Source organism: Sinohyriopsis cumingii, chromosome 16 (assembly GCF_028554795.1).
Source record: "Sinohyriopsis cumingii isolate HCF-2022 chromosome 16, ASM2855479v2, whole genome shotgun sequence".
Classification (NCBI taxonomy): domain Eukaryota; kingdom Metazoa; phylum Mollusca; class Bivalvia; order Unionida; family Unionidae; genus Sinohyriopsis; species Sinohyriopsis cumingii.
The window spans coordinates 4,001,499-4,019,713 of record NC_142976.1 but is presented as its reverse complement, the minus strand read 5'-3'; the positions used below and the strand labels follow the sequence as shown (position 1 = coordinate 4,019,713).

The following is an 18,215-nucleotide window of genomic DNA, read 5'->3' as shown; positions in this document are numbered from 1 at the left end:
TTTTGTCTACATCAAACAGATAAATTGCTGAGGTTGATTTTAAGTTTATGTTCTAGAAAGTTGAGAGATTTATCATATGTTTGAATGTAGGATCGCCAGCAAAGAAATCAGTGCTAGAGTGTACTGAATACAAAGCTAAATCATTGATAAACAATAGCAAAAGAATACGATCAACGATAGAGCCTTGAAGAACATTGCTTAGAACATTAATCAGAGGTATATTTATCCGTAAAAACAACCTGGAATCTTTTGGAGTGGTATTATTTGATGTAAGAAATTCAGTTTGAATAAAACTTGTGGACTGATAATTATTGAATGAGCATCAACTGATCAAACAAATCGAGTGTCTTTTTTCCATTTCGGAATGTTAAACCAAATATGGCGAATATTTCATTCCTTCTCTGCAGTCAAATTTAGCGACTATTCGAGGAAGAACCAGAAAAAGTATAAATCCGTAACAGTTATGACGTTATTCCTAAATGAAATAAGATGGGAGAAAATTATCAAAATTAAATGATAGTTATTATTTATGAACTTTATATTATTAAAAAGAACGTCCTTTCATTTATATTTTATTTGATCATTAACGAACCGACATTATTAAGGTAACATGAATGAATGAATGAATGAATGAATGAATGAATGAATGAATGAATTAATTAATTAATTAATAATGTTGCACATGCACTTTTAAATCGTAAGTTTATTTCTTATTTTCCGGTCTCTTCAACTTTGAGAACTAAGAAGTAGTCATAGTAGCATTAGTGGTAGTGATGGTGATAAAATGTGGATGCATATATTCAGATGTTTCAAACTATCTACAGTAAAGGGAGAATGAAAGTTGATGTATTTGCACACACACACACACACACACACACACAGATAAATTGATGGAAAGGTATATAATAATTTAAACTAGTTTTCGATGGCAGGTAAGATAATACAAACTCACTAAAAGATCAAAGCACTATTAAGCGTAAGAAAGATGGATATAACTTAAAGATATCTACAATACAGGCTTAAAGACTCTTATTCACTAAGGAATGAACCTGGATTTGGAAAAGCCTTTATAGACACTAGTAGTAAGGTGGGATACATTAGCGACAATGGGAATTAGCATTACAGAGACCCCTGGGTCAGATTAGCGACAATGGAAATTTAACATGGCGAAAAATCGTGGGTCAGATTAGCGACAAGGGAAATTAACATGGGGAATAAATCGTGGGTCACTCTAGCGACAAGGGGAATTTAACATGGAACTATAGTGTGGGTCTGTCTAGCGACAAGGGGAAATTAACATGGGGAATAGAGTTTGGGCTTTTGAGATTTTTTTTTTTTTTTTTTTTAAATTTTTTTTTAAAAAAGGGGTAAGCAATTGAAAGGCTATCTCTTTTCGAGAAATATGGCTGGCCCTGAAAAGGGCCTTTGGGTTTCTTCTTCTTCTTCTTCTTCTTCTTCTAACTCCTTAACTTCTTCCACCAAGTCCTCACTTTTTCCATTATTCCTTTCTTCTTCTTTTTCTCCTCTGGCATCCAGTCTGGATGGCCCAAGGCTCTAAACTTTTCCTGGACTTTGATCCAATTCTCATTCATCCTCTCAAACTCTGTCTGTTTCTTTTTGCTTTCCACATCTTTTCTTTCTTCCCTCCATTTCACTTTAATCTTCTCTACTTCTTCCTCCATTACTTTTCTCATCAGATCTTCCCCTTTCTTCACCTTTTCCAATCCCCATTTTACATTTCTCCACTCTGTCCAGTACAATATTTTTTCTAGGAAGCACCGGACTTGGATGACATGATCCAGTGCTTCCTTCAAACTTCCCACTCTGAAGTAAGGTGGGTTAATGAAGCCCCTTGACTTACTGACTTCTTCTTCAATCATCCCTGCTATGATATCTCTTGCTGTCTTTAGGCCTTGAACTTAACTCGTTACAAAGTCTTTCATATCTCCATGTCTCCATTCCTCTTCTATTCTTCCTAAAACATATTCTACATCCATTATCCAGAAATAGATGTCTCTCAATAAATTAAATAGAACTGATACTTGAGTCATTTTTGTCTCAGTTATTCCTTAGAATGGTTCCAACATCAAACTTCGTGGGTTCTTATAGTGAAAGCGCGGACGTGATGGAAAACATCCCCTAAAAAACATAAAATTGATCTTACCAAGATCAAGACCAAACAACGCGCGGACGTGAAGGAAAACATCCCCTACTTTCTCATTTCATATAATAAAACCAAAACTATACTCTCCACATACGCTAAGAAACAATAAACAAACCCATAATCTACTATTTACACAAACGTACGTGAGCAGTTACAAACACAAACACAAACACACAAAATAAACAATAAAGAAACCCATAATCTACTATTCACACAACCATACCTTAGCTCTTACAAACACCATCACACAAACACATACCCTCACATTTTTTTCAAAAAGAGTTAGTGTTTATATTCACACTACTCTACCTACACACATTGGCAAATCGATCGTTATTTCTTTTCTAGAGTATTGGGTAGCCCTGAAAAGGGCTGTTTTTTTTGGAACTTCATGGACACCTGGTTAATGGTGACACCTTCCAGGCCTGGCGCCACATACACATCTTGTCCCCCAGTTACTTTTTACCTTTTTGGGGGAGAGAGCAGAGGCAGGATATGTGGCCTCAGAATCCCAATTTTCGGTTTCTGGGATTCTGAAATTTTTTCTTCTTCTCTCCTTTTCCTCCTCCTCTTCTTTGTATCTTCTATCCTCCTCTTTGTATCTTCTTTCCTCTTCTTCTTTATATCTTCTCTCCTCCTCTTCTTTATTTCTTCTTTCCTCCTCCTCTCTCATCCTTCCGTCTTCCACAATGGCTTCCGCGGCCAGTTCATTCAACAGGTGCCTGGCATATTCCAGATGCACATGACGTTCCAACAGTTTAGACAGTCTCGTGTTCATTTTTGGTGTTGATCAATCAACAAGGGTAGCTAGACTGCCCAGCGAGTTTCAATTTATAGTGAAAGCGCGGACGTGAAGGAAAACATCCCCCTAAAAAACATAAAATTGATCTTACCTAGATCATGACCAAAAGAAACAACGCGCGGACCTAAAAGAAACACTCACTCACTTTTTTATGCTACCCATCACTATTTTAAAATTTTTTATAAATCACTTCAATAGACTATCCACATACGCAAAGCAATTCAATCTAACTCCAAATATACACCTCAAACACCAAAAAAAAGACATCATTTTAATCTACTATCCATACCAACTTACTTAAGCACTTACAAACACAAACACACAAACACATACCCTCACATTTTTAAAAAAAGAGTTAGTGTTTATTTTCACACTACTCTACCTACACACATTGGCAAATCGATCGTTATTTCTTTTCTAGAGTATTGGGGTAGCCCTGAAAAGGGCTGTTTTTTTTTTGTTTGCTATGGCATTCTTTTTTAGTTTCTAAGAATGCGATGTCCTCTGAGGATAGACTTTCTGGCGATAGGTCTGCTTCTTCGAAAAGAGAAGAAGAACTCTTTGGTGTCGATACGACAATCGACAAAGCCTCTGTCAGCTTCAGGTTGCTGCTGCTGCTCTTGTTGTTGTTGTTGCTGCTGTCTCTGAAGTCTGTACTTCTCTGTCCATTCTTCTTTTTCCCTGTTCATTTCTTCTCTGAAGAGCTCTTCTATCAGGTCTTCAGTGATTTTTAACATTCTCACATTCTCTATTTCTTCTGGCTTCGGTATCAGACTGTGTCTGACCCTATGCAAATTCACGTAGGGTTCGTTGAGCTTAGCTAGTTTGGAGCACATCTTCGTAGGAGGATGAGTCGACAATGGATGGTTAGACTGGAAACAACCCAGGTTCTTAAAGTCAAAGCGCGGACGTGAAGGAAAACATCCCCCACACGGTTTTTGAGTCGCAACGTTTAGTGAGTGTCATGAGAGGGATAGTAAGAAATGAAAGAGCATCAATCCAACATTCTTATAGCTAAACAAAAGACAAAGGCATTTTTTTCAAAACACAACATTTTTTATTCAAAAATCACTTAACACTAAACAACAACTCTAACATTTTTAACAATAATCCAACAATATAACATCAAACAATTTTTTCAAAACACAACATTTTTTATTCAAAAATCACTTAACACTAAACAACAACAACTCTAACATTTTTTAACAATAATCCAACACTAAAAGTTTCTCCACTAGGTAAAGAGGGATAACAGTCTTCCATGGTTTCTAGTAATCTAGGATGACTTCTCTCAAACTGTTGATTTCTATGGTATTATCGAATTCTGCATACAGGATGACGTTCACCGTTTCATCAGGGTCTCGGTCTTTAAACTGAATTTCCACACGAATCTGGCCGGATTTTATAGGGTGGAAATGTCCCTCGTCGCTGCCTTGGTCTGGAGTGAAATCGAAAGCCCACAAAGCGTAGCCTCCTGCATAATCCTCGTACGTAATACCGTGACTGGTATTGGTTCCTAACTGTCCGGTGGCTTCGTACAGGGACAAGTACGATCTCAAGTAATTCTTCTTGGTAAAGTCAGGTTCGAAAGGTCGGGTACACAAGGTCTTGCCATCGCGACTGACTTAGATTTTGGACACGCCAAAGTGTTGAAAGTAGAAAGGATTTTTTCGGCAGCTCCGTTGAAGGCTGTATTCTCGACGATACCAACGATCAAACGTTTGGGTAACTGTCCTTGGAACAGATGATCTTCGATCATGGATCGCTGTCCGTTGGGAATGGTGAAGGTTTTCACTTCCACGCGTCGAATGGGATACTTGGCGGTCGTTCTGCTCAACGTCTGACTGATGTCGTTTCCCACTTTAGGTAACACTTCCACACGGCGTACGTAGAGTCTGGCTTCTTGGATTTTGGTTTTGTAACCGTCACTATCAGCCATCAAATGGAAAGCGGTACTGCTACGATTCAGTCTCAGGCGGACATCCACCCCGTTCAGCAAATACTTTTCTTGCAACCACATGTCCAAATGCAAACGATCCATCAGTTCTAAACTTGTGTCGGCTCCCGTGATTCTCTTTCTTCGTTCTACAAATCCATCATTGTTGTCTTTCTTTTCATCAGTTTCCAATATTTCAAACTTGGTAGGTTCGTCAGCTTCCCATACCACTCAGGCATTGAGATGAGTGTTCTTGGCATCTATTCCGTACGTCAAGAGATTTTCCAGGTAGGCACGATAAGGGTAAGTATCCATGCTGCTACTGACCAGTTTGTTATTCAAGTACAAGTCCACTCCACTGAACACGGATTGCATGAAATTGTTGACGGGAGCTACTGCTTCATCGTCTATAGCACCTCCAGTCTTATCTAGAATTTTGACTTTCAGGTACAAGTAACTGCTATTCAGATCGATGTAATCTTCGGGCTGTCCTTTGATTTCAAACTCGATGGGAGCGGAATCGGTCAGTGAGGAGACGGGGTGAAATTCCACCCACTGGGATTATTGCATCATCATCATCGTGGGAGGCATGGCAAACAGGTCCAGTTCCGTCTTGGAACAAGCGCAAGATTCTCGGTGCATCATTTTTTTGTCTCTTTTCTCAATAATCGAAAACGTCTAAGTCTCGAACGGTTCTTCATTTCTTGGCCTTTCTCGCTTGAAGTCTGGTGAAAGGGTGTTTTCTTCGTCGTCTCTTTCTGCCTTGTCCTTGCTGAATGCCTGACTCGGTAGCGTGCAGGGCATTTATAGGTGTCTCTCGTTGGCCTAAAATGTCTTTGCCCGTTTGCAGCAAGACATTTTTGCCTGCCCTCATGAAGGCTTCTTTAGGGTTTTGTTTGTCGATGATGACATTTTGGAGAAATTCTTTGCCTTGCGTCAGTGCCGCATCTTTCAAGGCGTGCAATCCGCGTGTCACCATTGGTTTCAACACCGGGGCCACCGAACGAAAGGTAGATTTTAACATGTCTCCTAAGCCGTGTCCTCGCTGTCGAGCAACCCCTCGGTACACTGGATACATGACTTACTTACGAGTCGTGAGAGAACCGTTTTGGAAAATGGAGTTTCACCGTGACTTTTCCTTTGGTGAATGGAATATTTTGTCCCAGATCTCCTTTTATAGCAATGTTGACCGTGTCCAAATACGACTTACTGACAGGCAAATAGTGAGGATGGACAAATTCGCGGTGGACGTGGTAAGTGTTTCCACCTTCCTCGTCAGTGTTCGTGGCAGAATCCACTTTGAAAGGAATGACACGCAGTAACGGTACGGAGGTGTGTCCCACCACGTTGTACTCCACCACATCGGAATACACAAACATCAAATTCAGTCCTTGGTTCAGTTCTACCGGGGCACGAAATAACTTGCTAAAAGACTCGTTGTCGTAAACGATGGGTAATTCGTTTTTCTTGAGCATGGCCTTTCTCATGTCCATGTCTCCGCCCAACATGTCAAACAATTCAGGACAAAATAAAATGGACATGATTTTACTTCGTTCAAATTTCATCAAGAAGCGACGAGCTGTTTTGTGGTACTCCATGGTGACACTTTTGTTGACATGCTCCAAATCTTTCAGAAACACGACATTAAACCTGGAGGCTATGGTGCTGACCAAATGTTGACCACTAAAATAATAGCCTGGGGGAATGAACAAGTGATAGGTGGTGTACTTTTGTGTACAGGTTTTCTTGTCATATTTGACATTGCTATCCATCCACTGTTGCATTTGCTCGTCATGAACTTCCACATCAAAAAAATTTTGATTGGGAAGGACATTGAGGACTTGGGTCGGGTGAATGATTTCTACTAAAGCCACTTCCCAATGGGCTTCGTGATCTAACTGGATGGCCTGAGGTAATTTGGCCGTGTAACAGCACAACGTGTTCTTGGGAAACACCTCCATGGAACTGTCACTGGGTAAAGTTAAGTAAAATTGGCTTTGGTGACTCATAATTCCAGAGTTCTGTGGCTGTCCGAGGGGTTAGTGGACGTCAGAGGCGTGTCTCCGTCTAAAATGGGGTTCTGGTTGTGGTTGAAGTGGTGACTGCCACTGGCACTGGACACAAGGTTCCCGGGGTTCAAGTTCGAGGTGAATTTCAGGGAGGGATTAGGAAGCAGGTAACCGATGCAACTGCTCAATAAAATGGTCCACAATTGTTTGTCTCCTTGTTGCAAACTCAAATTGGCGATGGCTGCCCCGATTACACAATACACCACGAAGATTTGGCAGAAAAAGACGATTTGCGTTTTAGGCACACGTTCTCCACACCACACCCACAAGGGTTGTTTTTGTAAATCTTGCACAGAAGAACTAGGTGAAGGAGGAGTGGTCGACGTAGCTGCGTCTGTGTGAAAAGGCATGATGGTCACTTCTTTTTATAGCCGATGACTTGCGAAGCGTCGATCCAAGAATCAAAACTCGGCGGATATCCTTTCCAACGTACTTTGACTTCTTTGACACGTCGTTTGCCCACTTTACGGGTTCTGCGTTCGAGAATGCTTTCGATGTCGTACACGTCGTCTTCTTTTTTGGTGACACGTTGTAACTCGGGCAAATAAAACGTTCCTTTGAGCACTTCTCCGTTCATGTCTTCCAATTTATAGACGGCAGGATGACGGCCATGCACTCGTCCAGTGACGCGAAACAATTCGGTCGTCCAGTTAGGTAAGTAACCTTTGTCGAAAGTGCGTTTGGTTTTGACAATGCGCACCCAATCTCCTACGGTCAACATTCCACTTTTCTTGGGGACAGCCCTCGTCGGGGACGTACCAAACAGGCGCTCAAACACCAACACTTCGTTGTCGGGAGTCACGTCTTGCGGGGCACGTCCGATGCTTCGATGGTAAGATTGGTTGTACGCTTGCACCAGGTGCGGTAAGATGTCGATGTACTTCAGAGTGTGGTGATGCGTAAAATATTTCCACATGCGTTCTTTCAAAGTGCGTTGAAAACGTTCCACGATGCTGGCTTTGGTTTCGGGATTCTCGGTGGTAAAAAAATGAATGTCACGTTTCTTTAATTCTTTTTGGAAAGCTTGGTTCAGAAATTCGGTGCCTTTGTCCGTTTGCCATCGAAGAGGGTGACGACCGCTTTGTTTCAACACTCGTTGCAGGGCTCGCACTAACTCGCTGCTCGATTTGGAAGTCAAGGGCACGACCCAGGCAAATTCGGAAAAGACGTCGATGACACAAAACAAATATTTGTAGCCACGATTGTAGCTGGCCAAATGAGAGACATCGGCTAAATCGGCTTGCCATTGATGATCGATGCCTTCCACTCGGGTGCGACTTCTGGCAAACTTGCGTCGAATGGGTTTGTGTAAAGTGTAGGTAGCTTGTTCTTGTAACCATCGTTGCACTTGAGGCAAACGGAGACTTTTCAGTCGCGTTTTGGCAGCACGATACAATTTTTGAACTCCTGCGTAACCTGCAGGATGGGAGGGATCGTAGTAAATGCTGGCTAAGACTTTTTCCATTTTTTGTGTTGGTTGGTGTGTTAATAAAACACCCACTCTTGGAGGATGCTACTCTTTTTCTCTTGGGGTATTTTTTTTTTGGATTGCAATGCTTTGCGTGTGCGACCGGCAATAGGTGTTGAAGAGGAGGAGGATGTCTGAGCGGGGGATATCGGTTCTTGTTTCACTTCTGTCTTCATTTTCTTTTTCTCTTGTGATGAAGAAGGGGTGGCCATCATCTTTTTAATCCAACCAATTCTGGAGGTAGGTGGTGTTGTTACCTTGCGTACTTTTTCTGGTGGAGTTTGAAACCCTTCTTCTTCTTCTTCTTTTCCTTTTTCTGTCTTGGTCACTGGTACTGGTACTGGTACTGGTGATGGTGCTGGACTTTTCATCAAGGTCTTAAAATCTTTCAGAGTGGGTAGAGCTGTTTCGTCTAAAGCTTTCTGGTGAAAGAGTTGCAGTCGTTGCAAGAGTTGACCGTACTTTTGCGATTTTTCTGTTTCAGACAAATCTTGGAGATCCATCAAGGACTGCAATTCGTGTTGTAACTGGGACATCTCGCTCAAATTGGGATTGGGAGGTAAATGCGGGGTGTGTTGTTCTTGCCACCGATGGTATTCCATCCATCGTTTGTAAGGCACTAAAGCTAGTTTTCGTCCTTCCATGGGGTTGTCAGGGGTCGATTCTGAGATCTTGGAACTTCCGAGGCCTTTTTATCTTGCTCCCACCAGTCCTCCCAACATGGTTCCCAAGACTCCTTTCAGTATGGGGCCTAACAAGAGAGGTAAAATACCTCCACGTTGCACTAACATCTTCTTTTTTTTGACGAATGGGAATTTTCTTTCGAACCATTTGGCGATGAACGTGACGATGTTTGCCTAAGCATTGTTTCTGGTGTGTGGAGAAAGGGATCGTGCCTTTCAAAACGTTCAAACAACATTCGCACACGGTATCGATGACCTCTTTGGAGGCCGTTTGAATGAGTTTTTTCGTAGGGGTGGAGAAGCTTTGGACAGGACAGATAACATGTCCCCATGTTTGGCTAAACGTGGTGGCAGTCCTTTCCTTTTCTTTCCTTGGGGTTTTCTGGAGGGTGACATCTTTGAGTCTTCAGGAGCACCAAAAAACACTGATACCCCGACTTTGTCACAGGCCTTTTTTATACTGGAACGCGTCGCCACTGATTGTCTTGACGTCGTATTAGTTTGAGGACAGGCATGACACGTCGTGCAGGGGTACGTAACGGACTAAATCGAGCCAGTTCTTGCTTGGACAAATCCAGTAAACTTTGTAACATGCCCGATCTTTCTTGAACTTTGATTTTGGGAGAAGGTACTTTGTGAGCAGCAGCCACTGCCACTAAATTGGAAGGTCCTGCCACTGGGGAAGTTCTTTTGGGGGTCATCAACGGAGAAGTTCTTGGTGTGATCAACGTCTCCAAGTACTCTTCAGTTATGGGTGTCATTAACGGAGAAGTGGACAAACGTGAGGCTGCCGGAGACGCAGTCACCGCCGTGGCAGGTCGTGGTTTGCGAGTGTAAAGTTGCGTCCTGGCCGAAGTGCCTCTCTTGCGATTAGTTTTCTGTGGACTTTTCTTTTTCTGGGGATTTTTTCTCTGTTTCTTCTTCTGGGGGCTTCTTTTCTTTTTCCGGGGTGGTGGTGTCTGGTCAGAGGAGGGTCCTGCCACTGGAGAAGTTCTCCTTGGGGACCTGGTCTTTTTCTTCTTGGGGCTTCGTTGGACTTTTGTCTTGGGTATAACTTTGGGGGCATTAGGATCCCATCTTAAGAGTGAGCGAATGATGACCCCTCCTAGAGTACCGCTCCCTCCAGGTTTCAAAATGATTTGTTTTTTGGTTTGAGTGTCGATGCGGGGATCGGCCAGTTGGACCAAAGCGACTTTGTTTCGATCGAAAAAGCGTTTGGTTTGATGAGGAATCTGAATGATTCCTTGGAGTAATTGACGTGCCGTCACCGTGAACCATCGTAAGACTTCTTTGAGACTAGCTTCTAAGACACGAGCTCGTGTTTGTGGATCTTTTTCTCGACTGATGCCATACAAGGCACGAATCAATTTGACGGGAAGATGCGACTGAAGGGACGTCATGTTCGCACTGAGAGTGAGACAGACAAAAAAGGGTCTGAGGTTTTTATAGAATTTTTATGTGGAGTGAAATGAAGTCGAGGACGGAGACGTGTACAGGACAGGCCCTCCGTCTTGGCACCAGTGGTGAAACAAGTGGGTACGAAATCGCAAATCCTAGGGAGTCGTAGGTTTCAAATCGACGAGTAAATAGGCATGTGGAGTTTGAGTGGCATCGTCGTACGCCTGAGTCAGCCAAGGCGTTCCTAACTGTTTGGCTAAGACTTGCACTTGCGATTTATCTCGAGGGCTTTTAAACAAGACCACGTAATGCGCATTGAGACTGATGGTGCGATGGGCTTTACTTTGTTGAAACAAATTTTGGGTGATGTAAACGACACTGGCATTACGGTGATGCCCTTTGCGCGTGAACCACAGTTTAACTTCTTCTTCGTCTTCTCCTAACATGTCGTCAAAAATGACCAAATGGGTTTGACGGGAGTCAGAGACGATGCCGTCGTCTTCTTTAGGAATGCCTTCCACAAACACGATGGAATCGCCTTGACTTTCTCGCAAGAGGCTGTACGCCGATTGCCACTCTTTGTAACACCACACGATTCGTTGAGGGGGTCGATCGATCAAATGATGTTTATGTTCGATCAAACGTTTGACGAATTCAGTTTTGCCTGAACCGCTAGGTCCAGCAATGAGCATGTTAAAGGGATGGCGAAGATACAAAGCCTCCCAACTGGCACGATCTAAGTGTTCGTCGATGACTTTGACAGTAGAGGAAGAGGGAGCAGAGACAGCAGAGGTAGCCATAGTGTGAGAAATGTCACTTGTGACACGAAAACAAACAAGACAAGAGTTTATATACTTTTTTTCAGAACACGTTTATTGAATGTTTTTTTTCAAACATGAATACGAAAGACAAAAATACATAAAAGCCAAAGGCTTAAGTACAAGAATAAAAGGCACATGATAACCATGAACGTGGAATAAACACAAGTGTCTGTACAACATGTTTTGGGTAAAGTTCTAACCAGTTCTATAGTAGGGGGTAAGGTCACACAAGTGTCCTCCCGAAAGGGTCTTTCAGGCCTGTCCACGACAGTCCCGTCCTGGGTGACGGGTTCTTCTGGCACCGTCACTAACACGGGTTGAAAAGTAACTTTTTTCCTTGAATAACTCTCGTGCATACTGGGCCACCTCTTGGGTCCAAGCCAAACCAATCTGGTTTCTTCTTCGTCAACGACATGGTAAGTTACTTCAATGAACAATGAACTATCGATCTTGCCTAGGGTTCCTTTTTATATACAGACCAATACCGACGTGACCGTACGGCAACGTAAAGTGATTGGGAAGTCGCACTTGCTTTTGGTATACAATTTGATAGACGTTTTCCAAGGGTCGACTGACGATGTGGTGAGTGGGTAAACGTACAATCTTGTTCGGTTGATAAGTGGTCACTTTAAAGTTTCCATCCTCTCCCGATTGCAAGGCTTCTTTCAATACCCCAAAGTTGACCACTCGACTGGTACGATGATTCAGAGTCAGTCCTTTCACTTTGCACGTCGTGTGCACTTCTCCTTGTTTGTCCCGGTATTCGTAGCCGTAATTTTTGGGGCCGCCACTGACGAAACTTAGAATCTTGTCGTCGGGATGCTCGTCTGTCCAGGCTCCTAAACGGTCTCCTTCGATGTCAGGGTGATGTTGAATCGGGTGATGGATGTAAATGCAACTGTCCGTGTCAAAGTACAGGACGCGTTCTTCTAACAGTTCTAAAGCTTCGTACAATTTTAAGCGAGCATGAGCTGTCACGTAAGCCGCAATGATGACATTTCCAAAAGGGTCGTCTTGTACAAAGTCCAGATCTTCTTCGTAATTGACCAAGACCAAATCCTCTTGAACGACGTCCACGTGTTTCATGTATTTGGTTTTGTCGTGAATCATCTGGAAGTAGCGGGAAGGTTCTGTCAAATATTCCGTCTTGGGTAAACACGGTCGTTGTGCCATTTTACCCCACAAGCAATTTAACATCACTTTGGCAAACGATCGCCTGCCTTCGTTTTTTTCGATGTGGTCTAAAGAGATGCCTTCTTGTTCGTAGTATTTCTCTTTGAATTGTATTTGGTCTTCGGGAGTGTCACACCAGGAAGGATAGCCGCTGGCTTCTTGCTTCAGTTTCAAAAAGGCATCCACGTAGTCGGCGAAAATGCCTTTCTGAGTGGGGTCACCCTTGTGGTACTGTTGTGTCTTGGGAAAGTGGCAAATTTCGTACACTTCTAACAGTTGGTATCCCATGTCCAGAGCTTTGAACAATTCCACGCTGACCCAGGTTCCCGTCAAGGCACGTTCTTCCTGACTGTGATGGCAAGGTTGGTCCTGGTTGCACGTTTCGGCACAAGTACGGCACAAGGGAAACATCAGTTTGCCTTGACAATGATGAGGTAAGACGGGATGGTATAGGTTCGTGGGAGGCAAAACTTTACACTTGATCAAGCCTTCGTATTGTCGAATGTTTTTCAGGTCGATGTGTTCCGTCAGCAATTGCGAGTGCCCTACGGGAAAGCGACAATATTTGCACACGTAGGGATACAGCGAACACACGTCCAAGTATTTGATTTCTTCTCCTTTCTCTTCGTCGGCTTGGTACAGCAAACAGGTGGCATTGGTCCTTCCTCCGTACAAACTATCCCTCGGGTTCAACGGGTCCATGAACTGGTAACTTTCCACGAGGCGTTTAAACTCGGGATCGGTTTTCAAACGGTGATCGTACTCGTGTTCCCACATTTCCACCACTTGGTATCCTTGCTGTTCTAACTTTAGGCGTCGCTGACAAGTGGCCTGGTACCAGTCTTCCATGGTTCGTTGCAAAAACTGATTTTTAGTGTCACGGTCAGGGTAACAGACGGGACATCCATGAAATAAGCAACCGTTAAACTCGTACACGATCTTGGGGTTTTCTAAGTCCCAGTCATCGACCGAATACGTTCCGATGGTCTTTTCGCCTCCTCCGTTGCGGGCATGCTGAATCCATTTGTCTTCCTTGTCGCACAAGTAATGTAACCAGCGTAGGGCTTTGACCGAGTATTGACGTTTGACAAAGTGGGTCGTTTGAGGACTGATGACAGCCACGATGTTTTCAGGCATGAATCGTTGGCGGTACACTAAGGAACACGCTTTGGCAATGGTGCAAGCTTCTTTCAAAGGATCGACCCCTCCGTGTTCCATGAACAGTTCTCGAAATTTTCCACAGCAACGTCGTAAAATGTCCACGTCGGAACGACAATACTTTAGCATTTCTTCCTGAAAGTCGAAGGGGTCAGAGGCATGAGCCTGGTACCAAGCGTAGAAAGCTTCTCGTTGTTCGGTACGCATGTTGTCGGGGTCGTAATAGTGAGCCTCAGGCAAATGGGGTAGAACGGCGTGTTGATTGGCTTCCGTATTGAAAAAGTGTGGAAAGTACCCTTTAGCCATTTCTGTCATTCCAAACGTTTTAGGCATTCGGCTCAAAGGCATGGCCAAGTAACTCATCGAATCTTTAAACTGTACTTGTCCCACTTGCATGAAAATGATTTTGGCTCCGTTCAAAGTGACTTTAGGACGCTCGGTGCCTTGTTCCGTATAGTATCTCAAAAGAAACTGTCCATCGTATCCGGAGAAATTGTGAGCCATCACCGTGGCATGACGATGACAATCTCCGTAACGTTCGATGTCCTCTTGGCTCCACGTCTTGTCGATGGGGTCTAAGACCCATTGGGCAAAATCGGCTAACGTGTTCGGTCCCCGAAAGATTTTTTCACGCCCTCCAGGAATCTTGCTGCAGTGAGGGCAATGACTGAAGATAGGTTCTTGAATGCACTTCTCGCACGCTCGATGAGCCACGCAGAAATTAGGAATGTGAATGCCGGTCTCTTGCATGCATTCGAAATCGAAAAAGATGAAATTGCCTTTCTTCTTGTAACCGTCCTCTTTCTCTGGTGGGGGTTGGTATTTTTGCACGTAGCATTGGTGTTCCAAGTCCACGATGTGGTGACAAATGTGACATTTTTTCTTTCCTCGACATACGTGTGCCTTGGCATTATTGGTAAGTATGCCTTGTCCACAGGTAGGGCACAATCTCAGGAGTTGACAAGCACATTTCTTCTGCGAACCTTGTGTTTTCAAATGTTGTTGGTAACAGGTAGGACTGACAAACGTGCGCAAACAAGTCGAACAAGGCACTGGTCCTTCGCTCAGACAGGGTGGAGAGGCCAAACATCCTGGGCATTTCATTCCACAATGCTTGTGTTGCTCTCGATTGTTATAACCATAGTCACATTTCTCACAATAATAACCGTATCCCAGGAATCCAGTGATACTGGTAATGGTATCGAAATGTTCATCGTGATGATAAAGGTGAATGTATTTTCCGTCCTTAAAATCTTGGCCTCGAAACAACAGAGTTCCACGCATTTCTTGAGGGTGCACTTTCAAGGTGTAGCGTGAAGCTAGGGCATCTTGCAATTTTTGCATCTCAGGAATGCCACAGGGTGTGTCTTTGGACAGTCCGGCTTGTTGTAACAGGAGTTCTGCTTCGTTTCGTTGTTTGGTTCGATCGCATCGTTGAATAGTTTTCCAGGTTCTTTTCCATTCTACCGTGTCGTTCTTGTTGGCATAGGTTCGTCCCACCACGATGGCACGGGCTAAACACATCTGGTCTTGAGGGTTGTTAATTCGGACGAGACTCTTTTTGGTGTTGCGAAGGTCGTCCACCAATAACATCTTTTTGCATCCAGTTCCTTGAGGAGGAGAGACGTGGGCCATTTTCAGTGTGGCTTTACCATCGGTGATGTCAAACTGGTCATTAGATTGTTGCACCTGTTGTATCTTGTCCATGACTTTGGAAGGGGTCAGTTCTGCGGGTCTGCTAAACTCGATCCAAACAGGGGATTTCAAACCGTCGTGATCTATGGATAGTGTCAAGCGATCGTCTTCTTTGGCTTGACATTGTCGCTTGAGTGAGGTGAGCAAAGAATCCCACATCTCGGTGGTAATCCCTTCTGCTTTCTCCAAGGGTACGTCGGACTTGAAATCTTTAAACTTCACCGTGTAGGTGTAAGCCGTGGTTCTAAATTTTCTAGAGAAGCGCTTTTCCGTCTCTCGAATGGAATAGTACTTTTCAGGGTTGACTAAGGGTGGTGAACTTGGTTTAGAGGTTTCAAATTCTGGTTCACTCATGTCCTCTTCAAAATCACTGGCATGAATTTGTGCCAAGATTTCAGCCCTGGTACGAGGCGATAGATCACGTTTCTGTCTCTTACTTTCTTCTTCTTCTTTCTTCTCAAATGAATAGGATCGTTTCATCTTGAGTGCAAAACGTCAAATGACTCAAGTTTAAACACCATAGACTAATTTATAGTCATGGCAAACCAGCGTATATAAAAAGGGTGTGTGTCTTGTCCTTTCACTATTCATTTCACTCTCAAGCCGAGCACAACGATGGAAGAGACTACCCAGATGGAACGTTTCGTCAGAGCTTTGCGAGGGGTCATTAGAAAATTCTCTTCAGACCAGCCGACGGACTACTCTCCTTCCTTTCGAGATAAAAGTCAAGATACTTGCTATATCTGTCAGAAGAAAGGGCATTGGTCTTCAGAGTGTCCAGACCGTCAAAAAAGAAAAAAAACAGGGGCTAAAAAAGACAAAAGTCAAGATACTTGTTATTATTGTAAAGAAAAAGGACATTGGTCTCCAGATTGCCCAAAAATGAAACAAGAGGAGTCAGAAGAAAAGAAGGATTCTTCAGAAGAAGAGAGGGATTCTTCGGAAGAAGAGAGGGATTCTTCGAAAGAAGAGAGGGATTCTTCAGAGGAAGAAGAGGAAGAAAGAAGACAATTCTATTTAAAAGAAGCAAAGAAACAGGAGAAGAAAAGAAGAAGGGAAGAAAATGAGGAAAAAACGGTGAAGAAATTCAAAAAACAGAGAGACTAAACAAGGAGAAAGAAGAAGTCAATGAACTTTTAATTAAAGTGTTCTGTGGTGAATTGTGAATTGGATTGTAAAAAATGGATAAAAGAATACATGAATGATATAAGGTAAGTGTCTTTGAGTTTTGATTTTAAAATAAGAAGCTACACTCACGCACTCATACACAAACACGTACTATAAGGGTAAAATGGGTTGTTTATTTGTTGTTTTTTTTTTGAGTTATTGGCAATTGAAATTGTATTTCTTTTCGAGAAATGTGGGTGGCCCTGAAAAGGGCCTTTTTATTTTGGTGTAGGGGTGAGTTTAACCAATCAACTTTAACTGCCTTAAGCCTTTGCCACGGCCAAGGCCTACTTCTGATGATTGGGTTGAAATCACTAAGGATGGTACGATAGGCTTAGTCACAGGGTTGGCGTGTTTAGCTCGGGAAGGTCGTATTCTCTTCGGTCGTGATAAAGAAGTCTGATACATTTGTTTCAGACTTCTTAACTCCGCTAAAATGTCCAACAGTACCGTAGCCGTTTGATTTTCACCCTCTTGTTTCTTTGCTGCTACTTCTTCTTGTTGTTGTTTTTTTTCTTACCTCTTCTTGTTGCTGTTGCTGTTGCTGTAGGAGAAAAGCTTGTTCCGCTTCCTTTTGTCGTTGCATAAATTTCTCCAATTCTTCTTTCTGTCTCTGTCTAAAATTCTCCACTTGCGGTAATGAAGAAGGTAACGAAGGTTCCGGAACAAATTCTTGCGAGGTAAGAAAATCCACAAAATCCCAATGTCCCTCTTCTGAAAGTAAGTCCGGGTTCCCTTGGGCAGTCTCCCCTGCTGGTGCACCCCAATGGATCGTTTTCTGAGTTTCCGTCATGTTGAATCACTGTCGCATAGATTGACTGCACACAAGCGCTAACGAATCTATATAGACCACGTGACGTCACAGACTGCTCTCTTCGGATTGGATGCGAGCTGACTGAATTTTGTAACGCGTGTTCGGATTGGTGAATGAATTCAATCCGTTTCAATCCTTCCTGTACCTATAAATAAGCGCAGTTCACTGCATTGATTCACCTATTCTCGTCGCTTCAAGATGTGGACCACAGTTGAGTCATCCACCCTTGTGTCTTCCATGATGTTTAGGACAGACATGCTCATGTATGTCAGGTCCAAGTGGACTGTTGTTGATAGGACAGATACTAGTCAATGGATGAGGAGAGTTTACATAGAAAGACAAGGATGTCTCAAGAGGGTACTTGTGTATGGACCGGCAGTTAGAAGGAGTTTAAGAAGAAGAAGAAGAAGATGTGACAGATGCCATCTATGTTAATATTAATATTAACATAAACCCAAAGGCCCTTTTCAGGGCCAGCCATATTTCTCGAAAAGAGATAGCCTTTCAATTGCCTACCCCTTTTTTAAAAACATTTTTAAAAAAAAAAAAATCCCAAAAGCCCAAACTCTATTCCCCATGTTAATTTCCCCTTGTCGCTAGACAGACCCACACTATAGTTCCATGTTAAATTCCCCTTGTCGCTAGAGTGACCCACGATTTATTCCCCATGTTAATTTCCCTTGTCGCTAATCTGACCCACGATTTTTCGCCATGTTAAATTTCCATTGTCGCTAATCTGACCCAGGGATCTCTGTAATGCTAATTCCCATTGTCGCTAATGTATCCCACCTTACTACTGACACTCGTGTGTACAATATAACTGCCTGAACAACTTTGAAATGTTTGCCGGTTCATTACTTTTGCTAT

General features: G+C 43.1%; 1 long non-coding RNA gene across 1 annotated transcript in view; it reads left to right on the top strand.

Moving 5' to 3' along the window:
• Positions 1-18,215, top strand: part of LOC149779842 (uncharacterized) — a 53,279-nt gene that overhangs the window by 5,397 nt on the left and 29,667 nt on the right. The window lies entirely within an intron of this gene.